The sequence below is a fragment of the Caretta caretta genome, chromosome 10 (assembly GCF_965140235.1).
Source record: "Caretta caretta isolate rCarCar2 chromosome 10, rCarCar1.hap1, whole genome shotgun sequence".
NCBI classification, from domain to species: domain Eukaryota; kingdom Metazoa; phylum Chordata; order Testudines; family Cheloniidae; genus Caretta; species Caretta caretta.
The window spans coordinates 52,610,337-52,623,731 of NC_134215.1; the positions used below are offsets into that span (position 1 = coordinate 52,610,337).

Genomic DNA, 13,395 nt, shown 5'->3' on the forward strand with positions numbered 1-13,395 from the left:
TGGAACATATAGTAAGAAGATGTATATATATATACACACACACATACAGAGAAGGTGGAAGTTGCCATACAAACTGTGAACGAGCCCCTGATGGCGTGGCTAATAAGCTAATAATATGTCCACATATTTATTCAAGTGACACCATCATAGGACCAAATCACATTAGCCACGCCATCAGGGGCTCGTTCACCTGCACATCTACTAATGTGATATATGCCATCATGTGCCAGCAATGCCCCTCTGTCATGTACATTGGCCAAACCAGACAGTCTCTACGCAAAAGAATACATGGACACAAATCTGACATCAGGAATCATAACGTTCAAAAACCGGTAGGAGAACACTTCAACCTCTCTGGCCACTCAGTAACAGACTTAAAGGTGGCAATTTTGCAACAGAAAAGCTTCAAAAACAGACTCCAGCGAGAAACTGCTGAGCTTGAATTAATATGCAAACTAGATACCGTTAACTTGGGTTTGAATAGAGACTGGAAGTGGCTGGGTCATTACACATATTGAATCTATTTCCCTAAGTTAAGTATCCTCACACCTTCTTGTCAACTGTCTAAATGGGCCATCTTGATCATCACTACAGAAGTTTTTTTCTCCTGCTGATAATAGCTCATCTTAATTAATTAGCCTCTTACAGTTTGTATGGAAACTTCCACCTTCTCTGTGTGTGTGTGTGCACGCTCATGCATGTGTGTGTAGCCCACAAAAGCTTATGCTCTAATAAATCTGTGAGTCTCTGAGGTTTCACAAGTACTCCTGTTCTTTATACTACTTCTGGTTTCACATGCAAAATCCACAGGTTTGCAATTCTGCACCGAACAATAATTATACTGCACTGCCTCTCAGTGCACCATATAGCATGCATGTCTACAGCAACAAGTTACTCAATACAAACGGAAAGGAGTACTTGTGGCACCTTAGAGACTAACCAATTTATTTGAGCATGAGCTTTCGTGAGCTACAGCTCACTTCATCAGATGCATACCGTGGAAACTGCAGCAGACTTTATATACACACAGAGAATATGAAACAATACCTCCTCCCACCCCACTGTCCTGCTGGTAATAGCTTATCTAAAGTGATCATCAGGTGGGCCATTTCCAGCACAAATCCAGGTTTTCTCACCCTCCACCCCCCCACACAAATTCACTCTCCTGCTGGTGCTAGCCCATCCAAAGTGACAACTCTTTACATAATCAAGTCGGGCTATTTCCTGCATAAATCCAGGTTTTCTCACATCACTCCCACCCCCATACACACACAAACTCACTCTCCTGCTGGTAATAGCTCATCTAAACTGACCACTCTCCAAGTTTAAATCCAAGTTAAACCAGAACATCTGGGGGGGGGGGGTAGGAAAAAACAAGAGGAAACAGGCTACCTTGCATAATGACTTAGCCTTCTTAAAAACAAAAACAAAAAAACCACAATTCACCTTTATGCTGGAATGTGACAACAGCTCACCACTTGCATAGAAGAGAAAGTTTAGATTTCAGTCAACTCTAGGACTGAAAAGCCTCTTTATGGCATTCTCCTATAAAACCCTATGAAATGCCATCAGAACAACGGGAGCCAACGGGAGCTTTCTTAAAAGATTGATTAGTTTATTGTGCTACATTCTTGTGCACACAGCAGCTAGAAGGAACTCAATTGCTTAATTAGCATCTAACACTTAAAGCAGCAATTATCCAGTAGTTCACATTGACCATGTTAATTCCAAATTAACATTCAATTAACACATCCCACTAGTGCAACTCCAAGAGAACTTTCCAGGCATTTCTACTATGGGAAAATCCATTGTATTTGGAGGCATCACTTTAAAAATATTTCAACCATCTATCAGGTAACTAAATTCACTTTGGCACATTCTTGAATGAACAGTTTAATCTCGTCCCCAAATTGAGCAACATCACTTCGCCTGTGTTGACTTAATTCACATTCAGCCTGATGCTAATCCTGTTGTCTACTAAAAACTATTCACTTAAAATTTGACACCAGTAAATCTAATAGTGACTCAGCCAATCATGCTAATAAAACGAACCCACTGCCAAAAAAGAAACTTCCTGCTTTCTTGGTATATTTGTAGAAAGATTAATATCCTGTCTCAATGACTTTCCACTCGCTTTGCAAAGTTAGGTTCTCAATGCTGGCTTGTCTGCTGTGCTACAGGGATCAATTTAGCTGCTGTACCACAGCCCTCTTCTCAGGTTGCACTACTATTTATGTCCAAAAAGCAATACATGTGTTAATGAAAGCGGTTATATTAAACATGCAAGTTCTTAGGTAAAGGTCACATGGCCTAAATTAATCCATGGTCACTATATAACTTAGACACTGGTGTGAGAGCACTCCAATATCTTATATGGTCTCCTTTAATGGCAAAAGGTCAATACATATGTTACATAAATGTTCATTAAGATCAGAAGGTTACACCTACTAAAGGATCTAGATCCCATTCTCTTGTCGTGGGGATACAGCCTTTTTGGAACTGGACTAGGCAGATCAGTGGTCCCCCAACTTTTTCCTGTAATGGAACCTGTCCACGCCCCCCCCCCCCCCCCCATCCCTCTCAGAGTGACAGCCAGGAGTGGGGCTAGACGGCAGTCAAGAGCCGGATCCAGGAGCAGAGCCACAGCTGGGGCCGGGAGCCTAAGGCCAAGGCCAGGACTGGGAGCGTGGTCAGGAGCCGAGGCCGGGACTGCAGCTGGGAGCAGGACGGGAGCAAACCTGGGGGCAGACTGGAGCTGGGTGGTGCTCCCTCCCCGCCCCCTATGGGGGCTTGTCCAGGCCACCGCATGCCCCCAAATGTTGCTCTGCTTCCCCATTGGGGGACGTGCCCCACATTTGGGGACCACTGAAGGAGATGAAATTATGCCAGAATCTCAACAAATAGACTAATCTCAGTTTTCATTTAAGGCCCTTGACCATTAAAGGACAGAAAGTCAATACAGAGCATACGAACAACAATATCGGAACTGAGTAACGATTCTGGATGCCTAACCTGAAAAACCTCACATGGCCTGATGTATAAAAATGCTGAGCACTCACTCTGAAAATTAGCCCCTCTAATTCACCTTCAGTGGGGCACCAAAATAATTACTGGTAACTCTAGAAAATGTCTGTCGTACCTGTCTTGTGGGCAGGGGATGTCATAAGTGATAGCCTCTCCATTAATTAAAAGCCTTACTAAATATTCAGCCCTTCAGATGGCCACAAAGGAACACTTAGCCTGAGGGCCACACAGTGGAGCTAGTAAATAGCAGCCTGAAGGGGGAAAAGCCAGGAGCACCTTTTTCGCAATATCTCTTTAAGGCGTACAGTCTCCAGCACTCAAGCCATTCAAGAGCATGGTAGCACCATCCTGGCTGCTTGTGGACAGCAACCCAACAGTTCAAACAAGCCACTACACTACTTAAGAAAGCACTGTCCATGGCTACTGAAATAGCTGCCTTGCATGAAGCCAACCCACTACACTGAGTGGAGTTCTGGCCCAGAGCTTTGAAAAATCAAACTCTGGGCTGAACTAAGTTTATTTCGGTGTGCAGGGGGAGAAGCATTCCCTAATTTAAGTACACAGACTAATACCAAGTTAACAGTATTAGCTAATTCTAGTTGCAGGTGTACCCGGTGGATACTGGAACAGATACACATGCACAGTAAGAACATGAACATGTTCAACCAATACCATCTACAAGGAACATTATCAGGCCCTACATCTCAATCAGCAAACATACTTTGAGCCTTAGAAAAGAAGCTTGAGAGACTATAGAAAGGAAAAGAGAAGCAAACAAGTATTTTGGGTTAACAACAAGGAGCACAGAGCAGTAACAGCAGGAAGCAAACTAAGCTTCTAAGAAATTGTTCCTCAGAGATCCTTATATCTATGGGTAGAGTGTCAGGAAGTCAAGTCAGATTGTCAAAGAAGCTAAATTTGACAGAATACAAGAGATGGATGAGTTGAGTGTATTGAGATCGGAAAAATACTGAAGGTTAAAACGTAACAGCCACGTTCATAGAGTACTACCAAAATGGCTTAAGTAGCTCAGAAAGTAAGACTGTGTCTACTTCAACCTCTCTCCTTGTCATTCAAATGACAAAGTATCTCTTAATTGAGCATCAATCTGTTGGAAGAATGCATTAGGCCAACTCGTGATGTGTGTGTCTTCACTCCCCTTGTTCAAGCAGACTCCATCCACATCAATGGAAGTTTTGTTCAAGTAAGAGCTGAACAAGGCCTTCAGTACTTAGCCCTGAAAGAGCTCTATGGTGTTTATAGCTACAACAGAAATGTTATTGGCTTTTCTGCTCAAGTGAAGGACTCCCTTGACCTTCTGGTAAAAATAAAGGTCAAAGAAAAAGAAGCTTTGTCTCCCTAAAACATTAGCAGCAGGCCCGGCCTGGCAATGCAATGGAAGGACAAATGAGCTGAAGGGTAGAAGATGATTACCTATAAAGTAACAACTGTCATCAAGAGCTGCTTCTGCTCAGGGTTTGGGAATGGGTGCAACAGAGAGGAATGTTATGTACATAACAATAACTGGTGGTTTTATTCTGAGAGGCTGGTCTGTCTGTCTGTCTCTCTCTCGTCCAGAGTTTAGTAGTTATCTATCTAATTCCATTTATATCTAATATTAATAATCTGGCACCAGAGAGCCAGGTAAGTAGTAAGGATTTGATGCAGGTCAGGATGTAACTGCCTGGCTGACCAACGTCAAAAGGCTTGCACAACCCTTACCTGCCCTATTGCTTGTCACCAAGTTTTTCCATGAGAATGAACACCAGCTAACGTATCAACATCTATTTGAAAGCTTTTCATTAACATAGCTGGAGGGATGATATTTTGGCAGAGCACTGCTCTCATTTGATGCACATTTTTCTTCATCGCTTGTGGTCTACTGTCTTGACTAAGATATGAAGAGTATTTCAGATGAGCAACAGGGAGTCCAGCTACTGACTGGGCTTTGACTTCCACTGTTACCTAACTTATAAGTGATTTCCAAACATGGTCAGTAGCACTTCCAACTCTGAGTAGTCTTTGAGCAGCTCAAGAAGTATGTATGCGGCAGTGTAACAAAAGAGAATCACAGAGCCAGAGAAATGTATGGCTGGAATGGACCTGAAGAGGTCAGCTAGTCCATCCCCCCCCCCAGCACTGACCAAGTATACCTAGACCAGGACTCGGCAACCTTTGGCACACGGTCCATTAGGTTAATCCACTGGCAGGCTGCGAGACATTTTGTTTACATTGACCATCTGTAGGCACAGCCCCCATCCCACAGCTCCCAGTGGCCGCGGTTCACCGTTCCTGGCCAATGGGAGCTGCGGGAAGCAGCGCAGGCTGTGCGCCTATTTCAGTGTCCTTTCACCTAAAACCCAAGCTGCTTTAGCATTCCTGATTAATACTACACTTCATTGAGCATTTGACCAAATAAAATTACCCAGGCCCAAACTCAATTCTGGTCTATGTTCCCTACATAGTCAAGTGAAAGGAAATTGACCATCAACTGGCTAGAAAAAGCCAGTTTAAAAAATAAAAAGGAGAAGAAAGGAAGTAGTGATAGGTAACAATAAGCACTCTATTTAGAATTGGACAGCTATGAGAGAAGTTTTAGGTCCTCTTTCTTGGAACTGTAGAAAGTTAAGCAGTTTGGGGGAATGGAAACTTGTTTGCATATAAATTAGTAGCACTGCATATTACTGTAATACTACTGAAGTTTTTCTTTTGATAAACAAGTTTTTACAGTATAGTTCAGTAAAAGCACTTTTTTAGTCCCATCTCCTCCAAGGGCTGTCCCAGCATGCACTATCCTGATGTCACCATGAGCCCCACCGGATTATTGAGCATGCTCGGGGTGGCCAGGGACTCAACTACATCAGAAGGCCTGACAAAGCGTCTTAAATGTTTCACCCTTTTGGGGTTATAAACACCTAGTGAGCCTTTTTTTAAACCGGGGTTATTTTAATTTCTAGGATATTCGACACAAGATATTATTACTAATTCCAGGGTTAAGTATTTTTAGTCAGCTTTAAACATGCAGTCAATTGCTATACTAAACTTACAGCAAAGAACAGTACTTGCTAGCAGTTCACAAACACACAACCCCAGACTGCCGTGCATCTTTCAAGAAGCAAGACTCCATTCTACTGGCAAGCTTCCTAGAACTCCATTTAAACAGAAATCAAGGTCAGTTAGTCACCCTTGGGGAATTAGTGATATAGCAAAAGCTTCAACAGGACAATTAAAATTTTACGTACAATCTCAAAGTTAGTCCAGAGTGTGCCCCTGGAAGCCAAAAAGCCAAGTAACACAAGGGCACTGTTGGAGTGGGACATTAAACGTTAGTCTGTAGCCAATTTGGGTGGAGTATTCAAGGTAAGTTTCCTTCACCAATTCAGTATAGATATGTGTGGGGTCTGGTTTGGTTTTTTGTTTGTTTGTTTGATACTACCCTCCTCTCTCTTAAATTTTTATTCATTATATTAATAGCAAACTTAACTCAAGGGAAAGGTTAAACAATTCTTGAAGCCAAGTAGATACTATTTAAGGAACTCTTTTAGACACCTGGTTTTAGTTTAATCTATGTATGCACTCGGAAGAGAAAAAAAGTCAACTTCTATGCCGGCAAATTCAAAACTGGTCTGATTTTTCACTTTCCTGAAGTGAAGGTTGTCTTTTCAGACTGGGAAATTTCCAGAGTTCCCTTAAGTCTCAGGTGTTTTAAGAGTAAGAGCTTTAGTTTATGGTTTAAACTATGATACACAAGAAACTTATTTTAAGGTTCAGGATGTATAAGTTGCTTCCTATTCACACAGCAAGTAAGGATAACTGTATACAATATAATGTCCAGTTCCCAACTGAATTCAGGAGTAGTCTGAATCAAATCAATGATTCATTAAATCTGTACTCATGTTGCTATGGAGATTCCAGGCATACAATTGCAGGTCTACAGATCCCAAATGAAAGACTCCTAGATCAGTTACAAGAGGTGTCTTCCTGTACTCACTAGAGATAGCGGATAGCATGGCAACTATGGATTCTATCCACAAGTGAAATCCACAGCCAAGACTTAGGGTATTCATGTAATCTATTTTACTATACAATTTAATCAGCGTTTCAAACAAATACTTGATTTCCATGTGACGTTAGCAGAAAGATGCTGGAACCGTCCTTCCTTATACCACAAAACTGAAGAAAAAAAATTGAAAAAAGACAACCTGAAATTTGTTAATTTTTTTCCTTGGCACTGGCAGGTAAAGTCAATATAAACGGTCATGCTGAGAACATAAAATACCAGTATGGCAAGGAATACTTAACCCTGGCTCAAGAAAAGTAGTCTTAAGGAAATTTTTTACCTAGGTGAGTTTTTGGGTGTTCATGTTTCAAATCACCAGTCTTCAAGCACCAAATTCTGAAGTGATGCAGGAAAGCAGGGTGGATAAAAATCAATGATTTTTTAAATTTTTTTTTTAAATCTGATTTTTTAATTTAAATAGGATTTTTTGGGGGGCGGGATAAAATGCTTTTTGAGGAAAAAAAAACTTATCCAAAGATCATTTTAATTAAGATACATTATAGCTCAAAGATATCTCATCATGGAATAGGGATTATAAATTCTAATTCTATAGTATGAGACACTATATCCATGTAATGTTTTCTAAAAAAAGTTTTGTAAATGAGTTCCAATAGTTCATGGATTAGGGACCCAATCTTACGGGGTTCCACAGGCTTCTGTATAGTTTATTTAGGTTAATCTTTCTATCTACCCAATGAGACTCGGTATCTTCTAGACTGAGCACTATCAGAGATGCTTAGTTTTGCAGTTCTCAAACTGTGGATTTGTGTCTCCAGAGGTAACATGCTTGTTAACAGCAAAAATGTTTTTAAATACATAAACAATATGTAGAGGTGAAAAATAACAGACCACAAACCTATTTGTCCCTCTGCAAATCTGTGTACACAGAGTCAATCCCTTACCTCTTTCTAAAAGTGCAAAGTTTCAAAAAGTTCAATGAATAGAAGATCATTGGGGGCAGAATCTATCTGGACAAGGAGAAGAAGTCTGGAGATAAATGTGAGAAGCGAGGGGCATATGCTTGTTTTGTTAAAATATTATGTTTGCTGTTGAAGAAAAAAAATCCAGAATACTTAACATTGTTGTTTTAGTTAAATAAAACAATTTAAATGTCTGTCTGGTGATGTTCTCCTCCTAATACAGCATGGCAACAAAATCCTCCAAATATTAATGATTAACCTGTTGAATTGGAGATAGTTCACCTCCCAATGACTTCATAAATATCTGCTTCAATTACCTTTGGTAAATGAAATAACCAAACAATCATTCATTTTCTGATATAGCTGTAAAACTAATCTGAAAAGTTGTCAAAATAAATCACTGTTTAAAAATGTATAGTGTGTACCTTCTAAAAATGAAACGTACATCTATCTCTGAGTGGTGAAGAACATGTATTAAAGTTGTAACAACCAACAAGAAAGCACTTTTATGTAGAAAACCATGATTAAATCGAGTCTTCCTGACTAGTGATTTAAATCATGGTTTAAATCAAATCCACCCCGCAGGAAAGCCACAGCAATAGGTGCTGCAGAAGAGTTAGTAACTGAAACCATGCTGATTTTATGGCTACCTGATAATTCTTATCTCCACAGATAGTCTCAAACAAACCAGGCCAAAAAAAAAAAAAAAATCACTTACAGACATTTCTGGCATTAAATGCATTATCTGTGCAGCTCACATTAAAGCTTAAAAAAAAATCCAAATCCAATGAAGTAGGAAAGTAATCCCAGTTTCAAGTAAGGCAAACTGGCACAGAAACATTGATAACTTTCCCAAGGCGACATGACACTTTGGAAGTGCCAGTAATACAACCCGACATCTCAGCTCCCAATCACTTGAGCCACAGTTTGGACATCATGTCTTTGACATAATATTGTCTTAATCTGCAGAGTAAGAGTGTCCACACAGAGAGCTTGTGCAAAAATAGCTATTCCACTTTAAATTCACAACCTAGCTATTCTGCACTAATTTCCCTGTGAATATCCCAAGCATCACATACACCACAACTGCCATTTGATTGACTGCTCTTTGGAGACAGTGCTACAGTCTTTTTTTTTTTTTTTTTTTAATTTAAGTATTTGTTTGAAACATCGGTTTCATACCACTCCTTTTTTCTGTACCTGCTGCCACTTCTCCAAGGAGTATTCATTCCCATGTAGCATGCCTACTCTTTCCAACTATTCTACAGCAACACAACACAGATTGCAGAATGAAGCCCAAGTGCATCCCTGAGCAATTGTTCAGCAAATGCCTTTATTCTAAGTTACTTCGGGTAACAAAGGTGCAGCTCAGCCTGTTACAAAAATTGCTATCAAGGCAAAAAACAAAACAAAACAAAAAACACCCAACTGGGAGACAGACTAGTCGGAAAGGGATTCAGTTAAAAGAACTATGATATGGGATCTTTTTACAAGCTACTGGTACCATACCAATTTCTCAACACAATGGACAAAAGAGAAAAATTCAGCCTGTTTTTCAATCAGTATACTGCAGAGTAGATAGGCTATTAGAGCAACAGGACTATTTCATCCGCCGTGCTTTAAAACTGAGGTCCACCAATTCAACCATCTCCATGAAAGAAAGTGGACTGGAGATGGGTAAGGGAAACAATTTAAAGATACCCACAAAGAGGAAATAGTGGGGAGTAACTGACAGAGCATGGGGAAGCAATAGCTGTCAATGGAACTGATGAACAGTTAGTAGTGGAATGAGCAGAGCTAAGATAGTCCAGGACACTATTATCCAAGTGTCATATCTAGTGTAACCAAAACCAACAGTTTATCTGCCCCAATCATGGCTTGTGGTGACTATAAAGCCATGACTGACTCAGTTTATAAAACCCATAGACTTTGGAGTTAGCCACCCACAGTCCGCAACTAGGCATGTTTACACAATCTACGTAGCAATCGTTTTCAGACGCAGAATAGATTCTACTTAAAATCATAACATTAGAATGTTGTAATGTTCTGATGTACTAATGAATGCTGCAGTTGGTTTACACACGGAGTTTCCAGGAATCAAGTTAGGGACAAACATACTATGCTAACCTAGAAAAGACACAATCATTCAAGCAATTTGGAACACTGCAGAGTCAATTAGCTGTCAGAAATTTAAAGCACTTAAGAATTTCAAACCATCTGGCATTTACAGATCACATTTTGTTTTGTATTTGTTGACAGCAAAGCCACCTGACTACACGTATGTAGCTCCGAAGCCTGGACATTTTCTGTATTAAAAGCACCAATACCATAACATATACATTTATTAAGGAACACTTCCAGTCAGTGATGGAGATACCCAGTAACGAACTCTGGATTATCAGACTCAGTTGTATCATACTAGTAATTCTAAAATTAACTTATCTATTATCATGCTATATTCCCCTTCTACTACAAATTTTAATGGGTTAGGAAGTCAAGTTCTTTTTCAAGTCAAGATCATTTAGCAAAAGGAGATTACAGTATGAGAAATATCCAGATTTTAAATGTTAAGTGGTAGAGTTTTCTGTTAACTTATTTCTTTAAGACATGAAGATATAATAAAATGCAATTTGAAGAGTTAATATAATTTATGCTATCAGCATTCTTAAAGCTCAAGTACACCACTGTTGTGTAAGCACTAAGTAGTGTAAGTAACTCATTCTGTCACCTATGGCTTGTGTTATATCATTTGCTCTCATACCCACTCACTAGAAGCACATCACCACATCTAACTAGCTCCTTCTTTAGCCTTTAAGACCTACACATTCGCCTTTGAAGATAATTATGCATACACTTCAAGAGATATACTATTGTACTTACGGATTCCTTCAAACTGATCTGGGCATTTAATGGAGTGGAACAGACCAGCAATGCAGTCCAGGGGCAAACAAGATCTGGATGTTATCCCACAGCAGAGCACTGGTGAAATAAAAACACAGTAAGGATTCCATTTAAAGACACACAGTTTAGTAACTGGTTTCAGAGTAGCAACTGTGTTAGTCTGTATCCGCAAAAAGAAAAGGAGTACTTGTGGCACCTTAGAGACTAACAAATTTATTTGAGCATAAGCTTTCGTGAGCTCACTCATTTCATCATATGCATTCAGTGGAAAATACAGTGGGGAGATTTACATACACAGAGAACATGAAACAATGGGTGTTACCATACACACTGTAACAAGAGAGATCAGGTAAGGTGAGCTATTACCAGCAGGAAAGTGGGGGGGCGGGGAACCTTTTGTAATGATAATCAAGGTGGGCCATTTCCAGCAGCTGACAAGAATATTTGAGGAGGGGAGGGGGGCAGAATAAACATGGGGAAATAGTTTTACTTTCTGTAATGACCCATCCACTCCCAGTCTTTATTCAAGCCTAAGTTAACTGTATCCAGTTTGCAAATTAAGCCCCCCAACCTGAAGCAAATACTCACCAGCAACCACACAACACACAACAGAACCACTAACCCAGGAACCTATCCTTGCAACAAAGCCCGTTGCCAACCGTGTCCACATATCTATTCAGGGGACACCATCGTAGAGCCTAATCACATCAGCCACACTATCAGAGGCTCGTTCACCTGCACATCTACCAATGTGATATATGCCATTATGTGCCAGCAATGCCCCCTGCCATGTACATTGGCCAAACTGGACAGTCTCTACGTAAAAGAATAAATGGACACAAATCAGATGTCAAGAATTATAACATTCAAAAACCAGTCGGAGAACACTTTAATCTCTTTGGTCACTTGATTACAGACCTAAACGTGGCGATTCTTCAACAAAAAAACTTCAAAAACAGACTCCAAGGAGAGACTGCTGAATTGGAATTAATTTGCAAACTGGATACAATGAATTTAGGCTTGAATAAAGACTGGGAGTGGATGTGTCATTACACAAAGTAAAACTATTTCCCCATGTTTATCCCCCCCCCCCCCCCCACTGTTCCTCACACGTTCTTGTCAACTGCTGGAAATGGCCCACTTGATTATAGCTCACCTTACCTGATCACTCTTGAAATCAAGGATCCTAGTTGCTGACCTATTTTTGTTTATCCTTCCATTTAGTTTAAACTGAATTAGCTCATAATCATTCAATCCAAGGTTGCCCTCTACAACCAGTTGTTCTATGAAGTCCTCGTTACTTATCAACACTCAGCTGAAATAGCATCACCTCTTGTTCGGTGACTATTTGGTGAAGAAATCTGACAGATATCACATCCAAGAATATTTAGGCCCTACCACTTGTCCTCCAAACTATATCTGGGAAATTGAAGTCTCCCATAATCACAAAATTCCCAGAAGTATTTATTTCATTAAAAATATTAACGAGATGTCTATCCATATCCAACTTAGATCCTGGGAGTCTGTATCAGACTGTATCCAGTGGAACCTCTGTTATCTTTCTTCCCCAAAGTGATTTTGACCCCCCAAACAGATTCTGTTTTATCCATTCCATCACTTCTAATTTCTTTACATTCTACCTCATCAGTAATATACAATGGAGGAGTCTCTGCACCTCGAAGTATTTAAACCACAATTTGAGGACTTCAATAGCTCAGACATAGGTTAGAGGTTTGTTACAGGAGTGGGTGAGATTCTGTGGCCTGCGTTGTGCAGGAGGTCAGACTAGATGATCATAATGGTCCCTTCTGACCTTAAAGTCTTTGATTCTGTGAATGCTATTCCATCACCTTTATCTTTACTTCTGGCTTTCCGATCCAGCCCATACCCTCAATACCTGTATTCCAGTCATAACTACTATTCCATCACATTTCTGTTAGCCCTATAACATTAAACTTCATGGTCTCAAACTGTTAAAGTCCAGCTCTAGCACGTTTTACTTCTGGAACCTGAAATGTGTTGTGTGATATATCTAGGAGTCATCGCAACTTTAAGACAACTTAGGATTGCTTGCTGTGAAGAAGGAATTACAGTTACTGAAGGAAGCACAGAGGGGACATCTCATGCTGTTAAATGAGGGCCTTGGTGCGGGGACAAATATGAGCTTAAACTGCAGAGTAGGAAGCGGGAGGAGAGAGGAAACCATAAAGAACCATGCTGATTAACAGGAAGTCTTTACAAAGCACAGCATAGCGAGGATACAGGGTAGTAAAACCACACAAACAATTGATGTACACAGCAGCCAGTCTTCAAAGCAAGATTCCCAAAAATAAACAAACTAACTTGGAATGCCTGACTGAAGCAACAAAACCAGCCTAGTATTCCAATTTCTGATAATGGTCTGCAGGGGTATATATAGTGTTTCTTCTTCTGCTCACTGCTGATTGATTTTCCTCCCAATAGCTACAATGAACACACTTGTACAATATT

The 13,395-nt window shown here is 40.2% G+C and overlaps 1 protein-coding gene across 4 annotated transcripts in view; it reads right to left on the reverse strand.

Moving 5' to 3' along the window:
* Positions 1-13,395, reverse strand: part of TLN2 (talin 2) — a 347,160-nt gene that overhangs the window by 277,781 nt on the left and 55,984 nt on the right. For all 4 annotated transcript variants that reach the window (XM_048866513.2, XM_048866512.2, XM_048866511.2 and 1 more), the window contains exon 2: positions 10,885-10,983. The gene's annotated coding sequence lies outside the window, so the exon portion shown is untranslated. The remainder of the gene's footprint in view (positions 1-10,884; positions 10,984-13,395) is intronic.